General features: G+C 35.5%; 1 long non-coding RNA gene across 1 annotated transcript in view; it reads right to left on the bottom strand.

Moving 5' to 3' along the window:
• LOC136839642 (uncharacterized) overlaps positions 1 to 13,984 on the bottom strand; it is a 325,176-nt gene that overhangs the window by 25,325 nt on the left and 285,867 nt on the right. The gene's annotated exons all lie outside the window — the stretch shown is intronic.

A 13,984-nucleotide genomic window follows, 5' to 3' on the forward strand; every position in this document is an offset into this window, starting at 1 on the left:
GCCGTTTAGAGATTTCGTTTACTCTGCTCATGGACAGTGGTGAATGTTCACATGAGCAACGAACAGTTATAAACACATTTTTAAGTGGCTATATCAAGATCGTAATCTTTCATGGAAAAACGCAAGAAAAAAATAAGAATTCACTTGAGCAAAGAAAATGTTCTTTCCATCAGCGAAAGATATAATTTCACCCTCAGCAAAATGCATAACTAATTAAATAAAAGGACCATAAAGCCATCTATAGCGAAGGGAAAGCTTTAATTAAAGAGCAAGAATGACGTTCGGAGAAGAGGAGAGTGGTCTTGGTGGATTGTGGAACCATTCAAGTGGCGCTTGAAGTAGAATTTCAAGGTCACTGTTTGTGTATTTGATCCATATGACGACACCGGTTTGTGTGGTGTTTTTGGATTCATAAAGTGTAGTCTGAAATGTAGTGTGTATACACACATACACACACACACACACACATACACACACATATATATATATATATATATATATATATATATATATATATATATATATATATATATATATATATATATATATATATATATATATATATATATATATATATGAGCTATGGGACAATGTTTAATCCCACGGAGGAAAAATAACTTTGGCCCATTTCATGAAAAATCCATATTGCCCCTGTTGACCTAAGCAGTGAAATAGGTTCTTGATGGTTAGCTGAGTGTGGGGAGTCGCTAACTGTATGGTAAAAGGTATGCTCCATTCAAAAATTTACGTCATATATATATATATATATATATATATATATATATATATATATATATATATATATATAGAGAGAGAGAGAGAGAGAGAGAGAGAGAGAGAGAGAGAGAGAGAGAGAGAGAGAGAGAGAGAGAGAGAGAGAATTTAACTTAAGATTGAAATTACACGAGCTTTAGAATCTGGCGCCCAGCCCTGAAGAAGTATTTCTTTTATTGAATGCTGGTGTGAAATCTATTATCTTCCCTAGTGATACGTATATCTAGAAATAATAAGGAGTTGCGAATTCCTTTCTCTACAGTAAACTTAACATTAGGATGTTGGGGATTAATGAATTTTAAAAAGGAATCAGTATTTAAGGTGTCGTCCACATATCTTTTATATAATAAAGGCTGGAGGAGACAGTATTTGACAATTGTCCCCTTAGTTTCCAGGGGTGATGAAGAAGTGCAACGAAGGTCTAGTGTCCCTTCTGAATTGTGGTAGCATGTGTGTGTGTGTAAGAGTGAGTGTAAAGTGAGAGATATACAGGCAGACAAGAGATGTTATGAAATAAGAAGAGCAACGGAGCTCCATCTCCCTTTCGAATGGTGATTGACAGAGTGTGTGTGCGTTTGTGTGTGAGAGTGAGAGAGAGAGAGAGAGAGAGAGAGAGAGAGAGAGAGAGAGAGAGGTGGGGGTGGGGAGTTTAGGGAGGATTGCATTGCGAAATGGGGTTTCGGTCCTTGATGAATCAGCGTGCCTTGGAGCTACGTGCGTTTAGCTTTTGGTTCTATTTCACATTTTGCACAATCTTCGCCGACATATTCAAAATGTCCTTTTTTCGCGGGAGGGGGGGGGCTGAGCTGAATCCTCCTATGGATAGGTAAGCCGGTATCTTTTAAAGCAAAATGGAAATAAAAAATTTGGATAGAGCAAAAGCACATTTTTTGGTAGAAGAAACACAGCAAAATCACTCAAAGAAAAAGGAGTCGATCTACACAAACACAGGTCTTCACATAGTAAAGGAATTTTGAAATAAAGCTCTCTAAGAAATATTAAGCGTTCTCATTTTAAATAAAGACAACGATAAAAAACAAAATTGCCTGTTAGCCATTAAACTTTAATAATACAAGGAAAGAATTTTAGCAAATGAGGAGTATTTTCATCTGGAAGACTGAAGATCAAAATTCACACTCAGGAATTTGCAAATTAATTAAAGAAAATGTACTAAAATCCAAATCTTTACATAAGGAAAGTTACTGCCAAGCGTGTAAACGTTATTACGATAAAAAAAAAAAAATGTATTCAGACATCTACCCATGCAATTACCGGCGTTTTCTCAAACCTTGAAAAGACTTGAGAGCAAAAAATGTTAAATGGCATATAGATATGGATGAGACCGGATCAAAGAATTCCATCCCCAAATCCACTCTGAGAGAGTCAAACGAGTATTTGATTATAATCACGATCTGAGTCAGAAGATCCCGGATGTTTGCCCTGGAGATAACTCGCAGAGTGCGTTTCCATCATCCTTGCGAAATGGCGGCTCCATTACTGCTGATATTGAAACTCATTAGCATAAGGAGTGGGCTGAGCTCCTCACAAAGGAGGAGGTGCCAACGGAATTTGCATTATTCGCCAGTCTTTTCGCAATTACGGAGACATTCTTCGATCGTGATTTCTAATTTGCTGGAGAACTGTTGTGAATTTTCTCAAAAATTAACAGTAGTCGAATGTTTCATTTTACTTGCTTTAGCGTTTTACTTTCAGATTTGATTGTATCACAAACTTTAAAAGTGCATGAATATGTTTTATTGCTTACTGAATTATAACGTTGTATCAAAAAAACTTTCATTCTTACGCGGTGACGACATCGTAATAAGGGTTACTTATATTTTCCCCAGATTTCTATTGAATCATACAATGACAAAATGAAGTGACAAGGAAACTTGAATAGAGTGAAATCCTTTCTTTTCATCGCATATGAACTTATTATCTTAAATATCAAGAATTCCAGCAACCGTCTTTCAATTGCTCTGTTTGATATCCCTCGAAAAGTTCAGACATTTTAAATTTCCCATCATGTTCCAATGACTAGTTTTCAGTATGCAGCAAATTGCCTATGGTAGCTCTAAGAGCACAATGATATGCTTACACCGAAATTCTCATTATCTGACTCACAAATTAGGAAGTCCTTTTCATTATTAGTTTACACTAACTATGCAGATTTTTTCCTTTAGTACAGGTATTATTTTGGTTGATGCCCACTAGAGCTGATGGCAAGTGGAGCACTAACGCTGCTTTCACTGCAGGTCTCGCAGTAGGGCCAGACTCTTGCTAAGGTTATGTAGATATTTGAAGCGCAGAAGCCACCCTTCATGAATGTTCCTTCTCTTTGTTCAGAAATGTGGAAACTTGGCCTTCATTGCATTACCACAATCTTACTGAATCCTTTTAATATAATTGCTTAAACTCTCATCCATTAATAAGCTGCGACACACGTTTCTTTTTCACGGCAGTCAAACGTAGTCAAAAATGTTATATTAAAATGTGGAATGGAAATTTCTCGCAAGAAAAATGTAGAGTTCATTTTTCGAAATGTTCGTATTAAACGCCTGGAAAAACTTTCATCTGCAAGCTAGATAAACTCCCATTAGGGCTCAGCCTTAACAAAAAGTGAATCATATTTCAAATTTAGGATTCTTCCTCTTCAAAAAAGAATTAAGAACCGTGCAACAGATTTCACAATGTCTCTTATTCCCGTCGATTTGAAAAAGCAGCGAAATCCTGGCAGAGTTTTAGACGCTTGCAATGCTCTCACACAACCCAACCCCTCCCCACTTTCTCCCCACCAGACATACACTCTTCCCCCCTCCCTTCTAACACCCCGCCCCTCTCCTCCCCCCGATGGAAAGCTGTTGGCCATAAATCAAAAGGAGCGAGAGCCTTTGGCGTGAGACTTAAAAAGGCCATTCCTGTGCTGATGGAGTGTTATGAAGAATCCAGCTGCTTCGGTTTAATGAAAATCTACGAGATATATTTTCCCAGAACTTCTTTTCGCTTTTTCGTTGTGCTCCGTCGCTTCCTTCCTCGGGTTGCTACGGCACAACAAGACGGCAACGGCAGCTCCCTTCAACGACTCTAAGGAACATCGGCAGCGCCAACGACGTTGCCGTCGGGATAAGATTAACATTTTTAGGACCTCTCCGTATGAAAGGAACCGAAAGATGTTAAGCCGGGAGTATGTATGTATATATATATATATATATATATATATAATATATATATATATATATATATATATATATATATATATATATATATATATATTATATATATATATATTATATATATATATATTATATATATATATATATATATATATATATATATATTATATATATATTATATATATATATATATATATATATATATATATATATATATATATATATATATATATATATATGCCTCATATCAGGATCGAACACAGGTCTTTCAATTGAAAGACAAGACCGCTGCCAACCGAGCCACACAAGTCATAAAAGAAGTTGGAACCTAAGTACCACTGTGCCTTAAGGCTTTACCTGGCCAGACTAACAGCCTCGCATACCGACATGTTTTCCCCAATTTCCCGACTCAGCAGTGACCCAATTGACAGCATTTCGCTCGAATTATCCTTTCTGGGTGAATATGATACAAATAATCAATACACAATCTTAGGTACAATGATACTTAGATTCCAGCTTCTTTTCTGACTTGTGTGGCTTGCTTGGCAGCAGTCTTTTCTTTCAATTGAAAGACCTGGGTTGGATCCTGATGTGAGTCAGAATTTACTTCTGTTCCACAGGTGTGCGAGTATACATAATATTATGTACATATATTATTGTTATTATTGTTGTTGTTGTTGACCCCCTGTGGCAAAACGAGCAACGGTGTACACAGTGAAAATTTTCATACAGAATAGAAATATGCAAATAAATAATCGCCAAAGATGGGTGTGATTTAGAAGCGAAGAAAAGAGTTTGGCAAAGAACAGAACGGCGGGAAAGGGCGCAGATGTTGTGCTGTCGCTAGCAACAAATGACTGATAGAAAACAAGACAGGAACTAAAAGTGGAAGTAAGCAGTCCATAAATCTTTGGTAAATGCTAAGAGAGAGAGACGTGGAAGGAAAAGACGCAACTTTTTCGAAGTCCTGCGGTGAGGATCCCCAAACACTGAAGAGGGGTCAGTAATATCCCAAAAACTTTTGACATAATTAAACGCGCCATGCCGATGTTCAGAAAGTGGAATTCTAGGTTTACGACTTTTATGAATGCAGGGGTTAGGTAATGATCAGAAATATCTGCTCAAGTGGAAATTAAAGCAATGGAGGGTTGGTAAGGCGGTGGCTTACCCTGAGCTGGGCTAGTTTGTTGACACCCTATAGGAGGAATTGAACAGGAATCAGATCCGGCCCAGATACCCTGTCCTCCAGGTAAGTAATAACAACAGTACTATATGAAATGACTGTAACCCATTTAAATCAAAAGGAGTATGGAAGATCATTTAGCGAGTATCCTTTAGAAGTAATAAAAATTTCGCACATATAAATTTTTAAAGTTTCTATATTTTCAGTTCACAGAGGATTATGGTACAACAGTAGTTTTTTTTATTAGACAACAGCGATTTTCCATTTAAGGTTATAAAATCGCATGAACTAAGAAAATATTAAACTAATAGTTACGAAAGCTGATGTCAGTGAAATGTGGAAAAATTCGAGTAAAAAGCCAGACAATAAATCTGTGATATATGTGAAAGCAGAATAACGCCTTATTTCCTCTTTCCAATGTTCTCTCTCATAAAGAAATCAACACAAACCTTTCGAAAGTGTTAGGAGGCAGCAGGTTAATAATTAAAATAAAATGGAATAGAGAAGGCAAAAGTTTTTTTTTTTAAGATTCCATCTTAAACTCAACATAATTCGGTGCTTAATTCAAACAATGTGTCAAGTAAAAAAAAAATGACAAGCGAAGAGGGTATAAAACATGAATCGTTTTTGTGGCCGTGTTCACTAAACGATAATTATTCCTTTTTATATCAGTGTTTCATTCTTTAATACATTATCCCGTTAACCTTGATATAGTTACATATGCCTATATCAAAATTATATAAAACATTTGTCGGGGAGTTTTCTGAAAAAAATTTTTGGGGGAAATATTTATCTTCATTAGGGGGAGGGGGCACCGGGCCCAGCCATGCCCGTCTCGACCTCTACACCTTAAAAGAACTATTGCGCATTAAAAAGAATACAGAAATGGAAAAAAAAGTGGGGTAATTAGTTCTTCCTTCCGTCGACAAAAAAGTTTAAAAACAACTGCTTAGTTGCTCTAAACATTCCATTTTTCACTACGCTATTACGTAATGTGTAATTAGTCACTTGGTCCTGACGCATGAAGAGAATGAAGGCTTTATGAGAAAGCTTCAGAAATGAATGAGCTTTGTTTCACTCCACACAATGAGTAGATTCAAATGTCCCAGAAAAAAGGCTCAAGACTAATGTCGAAAACGAAGCTAGGGTGGAAGAATGTCGTTTGTCCTACAGATGGTCGGGTATTTGAAAGACACTTTACATTTTTCAGTGCATTTTTCGTTCAAGATGAGAGAGAGAGAGAGAGAGAGAGAGAGAGAGAGAGAGAGAGAGAGAGAGAGAGAGAGAGAGAGAGAGAGAGAGAATCTTTCCTATTTAAGAAATCAAAATATCATCAAACTATTTGTTGTCCCCTTAAAAATAAAAACAAATATATAAAAATAACTAAAATGACTAAAAATAAGAAATCAAAAGCAAAACTAAAATTAGTATAATTATAAATAATAAAGATAAAAATACATAAAAAATAAAAACAAATATATAAAAAATAACTAAAACAACTAAAAAATACGAAATTTAAATGTATCATTATAAAAACTAAAATCAGTATAATTATAAATAACAAAGATAAAAATACAAAAGCTAGATGTGTTATTGTTTCCTTTGGAAAGAGAGACAGACAGACAGGCTAGATTTCAATTCAGGCTTCCCAACCTATTATTAACTGTCGTTTGGTTTTTGGAAAAACACTGCCATAAAAACGACTCGAGTACAAATTGACTTCTCGCCCAGTCAAAGCAGAGACAGAGAAAGGCGGGAGAGAGGCAGAGTAACAAAGAAGCCAGTCCCTCACACGGACGAATAAGAGAACCAATGGAAATCTTTGAAAGCGAAACAAGTCTACGGGGAAATAGCCAGTTTTCACGGCTGGCCAAACTAATACCTTGGCCGTGCAGACATTCTTTTTACCGTACCTCCAAACCGTTTTTTCTCTTATCACTTTTTTTTTTTTTTTTTTTTTTAAACTGAAACAAAAATATCATTTATTCCTTGAAATGCGGTTAGAAATTTTTTCGATGAGTGTCCTTTGCTAACAGACTTAAAATCAAGGGACCTTAGAAATGATCTGTTAACTCGCATAGTACTTATTATTATTATTATTATTATTATTATTATTATTATTATTATTATTATTATTATTATTATTATTATTATTATTATTATTATTAAACTTGTCCAACGAGACCGCTACAGTCAAAATTCTAGGCTTCCTCCTCAATGCTTGCCGGATGCAGAAATATAAAGTTATGTGCAGAACAAGAAAAGGGCAAATTCTGTCAGGCAATAACTGGAGTTACAATAATTAGTTAACGAAAGTACGACAGGGATAATGGTTTTAATTAATTAATCAATTAACTTAACAAGAAACTCGACTTGAACAGTTGCGAAATAAACACTCATTCTCTCTTCAATGTTATAAGCGTCAATTATTCTCTCACGGAATATTATTAATTATTCAGTAAAAATTCATTAACTGATTAATAATTTAAGCAACTAATTTTAAGCCTCAGTGCCATTAAATCTGCGCTATGGTGTGTTTATATTTTACCAACAGTATGCTCTGATGCGGGTCTCTGGGCAACGAGACGCCTTAGCTAAACCTTGACAGAAGAACATAACAGCAACAATAAGAATAAGAATAATAAAATAAATATAAAGAAACTTTGAAAATCATTAATCAAAATGAAAGAAGGGAAGGCGATTCAAGACAGGAAAAGCAAAAGCAGCGAAAGGCTACGAATGCTTTCACTTGCCATCTCAAACACGACTTCAGCTATAGAGCTGATCTGTTTCCTTAGACAGACCTGTATTAAAAGCCTCTTCTGACCCAAACCAGGAATTATTTTTACATGCAGCTGGTTCGTTCATCAACTCTCTGATAAAATGACCTCCCTTCAGGATCAAGAGTCCGTTCTGCCATATAAATGACTTAATTTAGAACAATAACATTTTCCACGCAGTTAACCTTTCGCCTTCCGACAAACTGGCTCTCCCAGATGGTGTAAACATTGCTATGATATTTCGCTCATGCTTTAAATCATAATTCTAAGGCTCAAAGCACTTTTAAAACTTCCGTATTTTTTTTTCTGAAACTTAAGACATGGCAACTCGAGAGAGAGAGAGAGAGAGAGAGAGAGAGAGAGAGAGAGAGAGAGAGAGAGAGAGGTCCACTTTTCTTTATTATTAGCATAATTTGTTATACTAGATGACAATCCAAAGCTAGTTACTGTTATTTTTATTGCAATCATTACCAGTTCTAATATACATTTTACAAGTGCGAAGTACACTCTTTTCTGCAGGGTTCGTCTACGATGCGTACCTTCCGTTCTGATCTCAATAAAATGATTTATGTTTGCCTTTGAATGCTCTAATGTCAAATTATTCTAACTGCAATATTATTGCAAAGTGATCACACATTCGGCAATTAAATTTTCCAATATAAACATTCGCGTAACTGATCACCTCCATATCGACTACATCCATTTGCAAAAAAAAAAAATTGTTTTTCATAGAAGGAAAAATGAAAAAAAAGGGGGGGGAGGAGTTTCTAGAACATCTGGTCAGGACGTAAGTCCAAAGTTTATCCCGGAGTGAACACAGGATATCAACTCCCCCCCCAACCCCGACTCCACCCCACAACCCCCTTATCTAGGAACCAGACTTCTAAAACGAAGGCTTTTCAAACAACGTTCGCAGATTTTCATCACGTCTCTTAATTCATCGGTGATGACTGACTTGTTTGTTACTCTCTCTCTCTCTCTCTCTCTCTCTCTCTCTCTCTCTCTCTCTCTCTCTCTCACAACCAGGCGCATTTATCCTTATTCGAGTTCTTATAATCTTAATTGTTTTCTTTTATATCTAGGGCCGGTTTCGTTCTCATTATCTCTTCCTCGCACCTTTTCTCTAACCACTCTCTGGGTTTGCTATAATCGAGATGGGTTTTTCTTCAGCTTCATACAGAAATGGGTAATGTGGTCGGTTTCTCTCTCCCTCATTCTCTCCTCTGGCTAACAGCTACGAGAACGAACGAAGAAAGAACGATAAAGGTAAAAAAGTCAAAATTAATTAAGCTTCCAAGACCGGTGGAAATGCATAACATTCGTCCTGCGGCAGGCAAGAAGACAGTGGATTAGTCAATACCAGCTTAATCCACTTGGTATAAGCCCGGGTGACTTTGCGAGGAAAGCCAGCCCAAACTAACTTGACAGGATGCCATTGTAACTTCTATGAATTCACTGGGAGAACTTTGCGCGGCCTGCCATGACCCACTTTGGTGCTAACCTATTTCGCTTTTGTTTCTTCAGATGAATTGAGTGGTTAATTGCTCAGAAAATGCTCTCGCATTGTTCCACTTAACTGACATCTATTTATTATTATATGTTTGTAATTCCACTCTTTTTCGCTCGTTTGATAAAACTGTTATCAATAATTCTATTTAAACTAATTTAATTAGTACTGGAAACTTAACTGTAGCTGTTGCCTTACCTGTCTCTCTCTCATTTACTGAAACTGAATGAGATTTGCATTTTACCCAACATCATACACAATACACACACTCTCACTCTCTCTACCACATACACGTACTATATATATATATAATATATATATATATATATATATATATATATATATATATATATATATATATATATATATATATATATATATATATATATATATAGTGTAGCTTTTTTTTTTATTTTGTCTGTTGAGCAAATATAAAGTGCAGAGCCGTTCTTGTTATCCATTTGTCTGACCCAACTTACTATTGAAAAAATAATAAAAAAAAAACTGCAGAGCTCATTTACTACATATATTAACAATAAAAATCTAATCTATCTCAGCGTGAAAAAGTTTGGAGTGATGGCGTCCAAAAGGAATCTGAAAATCCATCTCTAAGGACACCATCTAAGATACTCTTTCGACAAAGAGAGGGTGAATATATCGAAAAGAATATGTTGTGTTCTCAAAACCGTTGTGGAGCAAATTTCAATGAAAGTGGAAGAAGAGTTATGTTGACACTTGAGTCACGGGGAGGTGCAGCCTTAAAGCACTTGTGTGTGGGCCTAGAACTCCAAGAAGAGATAGCCTGTCTCCAGATAACTTACGAGCTTTACCACTGGCAGCTCTAGAACCACAAGAGAAAGACGCTTTAATCAAAACACTTTACTTCTTTGCACGAACTGCAACGTCTTGTAACAACATATATATATATATATATATATATATATATATATATATATATATATATATATATATATATATATATATATATATATATATATATATATATATATATATATATGTGTGTGTGTGCCTGCGCGGGTGGCTACACGTATATACACAATCGTGTGTGTTATTAAGCTAAAAGATCCTTTTCCAAAAATCCCTTCACCTCCCTTTGAGTATACAGCACTTAAGATTTCTCATTCATTTATCCACGTATACCATCTTCAAATACGTTTATCCCAACACTTTCAAGTAGAAGTAAAATATGGTAGCTTGTTCGGCACTCAAGAAACTAGTGAATGACTACATAAGTTCATCTTTATAACCGACTGTCAAAAGGTCTAGATTTTCTTTTCTGATTTGGAGTTCTTCTAAGCATTTAAGCATTCTGTAATCTGAAGTCAGGTCCCCCGGTGCTAAATGATTCAACGGTTCGTCCTGGGAGCTTTGGTTTTGGTTTAACGATGTCTTCTGCTTGGTCGCATTTCCGTTGAGGGGTGGACGATGATGATAGTGGTGGATTTTGTCTCAGTTTGTAATTCAGGAAAGGTTTCTCTCTCTCTCTCTCTCTCTCTACATACACACACATACATGTCTCTACATATATATATATATATATACATATATATATATATATATATATATATATATATATATATATATATGTACATACATAATATAAAATTTATACATATGAGTGTGTGTGTGTGTGTGTACGAGAGCTCTCGCGTTTTATGTGCGTGTGTGTATGTTTTGGTGTGTCATAATACGTCCCTCATCCCATTTAAACCTTACCTCCAACTTACTTAAGTCTGGGAGAAGTTGTAAGCTGATCAAAGTCTTAGAAGTAAGCCGCGGTCTCACGTCTGAGATGGTAACATCATTATACACATATGTGCCTTTTCAGTACCAAATAAATTCGGCTTATCTACTCCATTCAGAAACGAATAACTAAATTTTAATAGCTATATATTAATTTTTACGACTCTAAGATGCTAACTTATATAAGTATTAAGCAGCTGATTTGCTATTCATCACTGAGTACTCAAAAATTGACAATCCCTTGCATTTCTACTCGATTTCCTGTAGCAAAACCCTTTACTATTATCACATCACCTGCTCCAAGGTATATCATCCAACGTTGATAGCGCGTAATCTCTTTAATCTACGTAACCAGTTTCCAGATACCACCGACCATCTCTCTCTCTCTCTCTCTCTCTCTCTCTCTCTCTCTCTCTCTCTCATCTGTATGATAAATTACAGTTTATACTGGAATTTAAAGAATGGTTTTGGTGAAGTATGGCGCAGTTTTCCTAAACTTATCCTTGAAGCTTAAGTTCCTTTATACATCAGAAACAGTATATTAATCAAGTATTTTTCAATGCCACAGTAAAAAAAATCCTTTAAAGAACCGTCGATTATTAGTCTTTATAACTCCTTTTGGTGCGGAGACTGGTGGAAGAAAGATATGATAAACGTGCTTCTTGAAAAGGCACATGTTATGTGACGGCTGAAATAGTAAAGAATGTTGAAAATTCTACATTCACAAGGAAAGAAATCGTCACTTATTTTTGGTTTATTTTTTCTTGGGGGCGAGACGGTGGGGCGGGGAAGGGCGGGGATGATTACACTCATTAGTTTTGTTAGGCTTCCCACAGCCGTTTAAATCGGACTCCCAGGGTTTCATACAAAATTCTAAAGGTTAAAGTTTAAGATGAGGTTGCGTGCCCCATGCCACTCGCGAATGGAAACGGAAAATGTACCAATGGCGTTTGAGTATCATTAGTGTCAGGGACATTAACCTAAAAAAAAAAAAAAAAAAAAAAAAAAAAAAAAAAAATAAATTTTTGCCCTATAAAACATCATTGGCCGTAGAAGTCTTTATGCCCGGTGTAATTATAGGTTTGTGTCTCTAACTACTCTTGCTCTTAACAATCTTAGACGTAGAGTTAATTATTTTCGTTTCTCGTCGCATTCATTTCCCATTTTTTTTTTTTTTTTTTTTAAGAAGACGCTTGGTCGCTTCATGACTGGTCTTTCGATCACTGACGTCAGCCAATATTGGGTCTGGTCAATAAGTGAATGGGGGTTATAAGTGCATCCCCTGTTCTCCCTACACAATTTATGTTTAGTCGCCAATAAAAACTGCTTCTAGTTTTGCATATTTTACAGGAGATATATTTTTCCAGTTTTGCATATTTTACAGAAGATATATTTTACACTTCAAAATGATCCATTCCAGATCACCTCTCTCTTAAGAATGCTGGCAAGAGGAACTTCTATTCCCTAGGAAGAACTAAATTCAGCAAAGCAAAGTAAAGCAAACAATGTGAATGTGAAAGTAAGGATTATGCAAAGTCTTTGTTGTTGCCAACGCTTGATGGAAGTGGCTTCAAGACTCCCATTGGAAATGGAAACTTTAATTTATTGCCATTGTTCAACCATTTTCTCACTTTCTTTCTCTTTCATCGTGCAGTAATCTCTCCCTCTCTCTCATCTATGTATGTTATATATATATATATATATATATATATATATATATATATATATATATATATATATATATATAAATTTATATATAAATATATATACATGGTTAAAAATCACAGATGCACGTGACTTCAGTATATAAGTGAACACCACAGGAAAATGAGAGGCAGAAGATCAGTACCAAGCGCTTTCACGTGTTTTTTTCACGCATCTTCGCGTGAGCCCGGAAAATGCGTGAATATACACGTGAAAGTGCTTGGGACTGATCTTCTGCCTGTCATTTTCCTGTGGTAATCGCTTATTTATATATATATAAGGAAATGACACCTCTTTCAGCGTACTTCAACACCTACATGTAATGTTTCCCAGGAGTCACAGGAGGGGATACAGGAAGAAGATGCCTTGTCTTGACAAACCAGGCGATCTGGTGGAGGTGGGGGAGGACTAGTATACCTCCTCACAAGTTTTTAAAAGTTTGCCCATCACATGCACCAAGGGCAGAGCACACAGGTAAGTGACAGAATAAGTATTTTTATACTTGTGGTTTTGTCTTTTTTTTTTCACGATATCTATATTACACACTGTGTCGTAATGGGTTTGAGCAAAATGAAAAAGAAAGTGATGTCTCATTGTTATCCGGTAGTGTAACCTACCATAGTGCGTGTTGCATACAAGAGAAAAAGGTTTTTTTTTTTTAGCAAAATGTACTTATACAGTATATTTTATTATAACAAAAGCTAAAATTAGCTAGCTAATTGGCCTCTGCATCAAGTTTTCAGTTTAAAGTGTGTTGGTTGTTGTTTATAAGAATACTGAGAGCGTAAGCTTAGGCAATATTGACAAGATAGAGGGAGTAAGGGTATGGAGTTGATGTTTTACTCCTCTAGAGTTTCATTTGACCTTATCCAAATTTTGACTTTGTCCGACAGGGCCTTGGCTCTACTGATTTAGACAATCGAGAGATTACTGTATATATATATATATATATATATATATATATATATATATATATATATATATATATATATATATATATATATATATATATATATATATGTGTGTGTGTGTGTGTGTGTGTGTGTGTATATATATATATATATGATATGTAAACACTGTTTCCTTATTTCTCTCTCTC

Source organism: Macrobrachium rosenbergii, chromosome 6 (assembly GCF_040412425.1).
Source record: "Macrobrachium rosenbergii isolate ZJJX-2024 chromosome 6, ASM4041242v1, whole genome shotgun sequence".
Taxonomy (NCBI): domain Eukaryota; kingdom Metazoa; phylum Arthropoda; class Malacostraca; order Decapoda; family Palaemonidae; genus Macrobrachium; species Macrobrachium rosenbergii.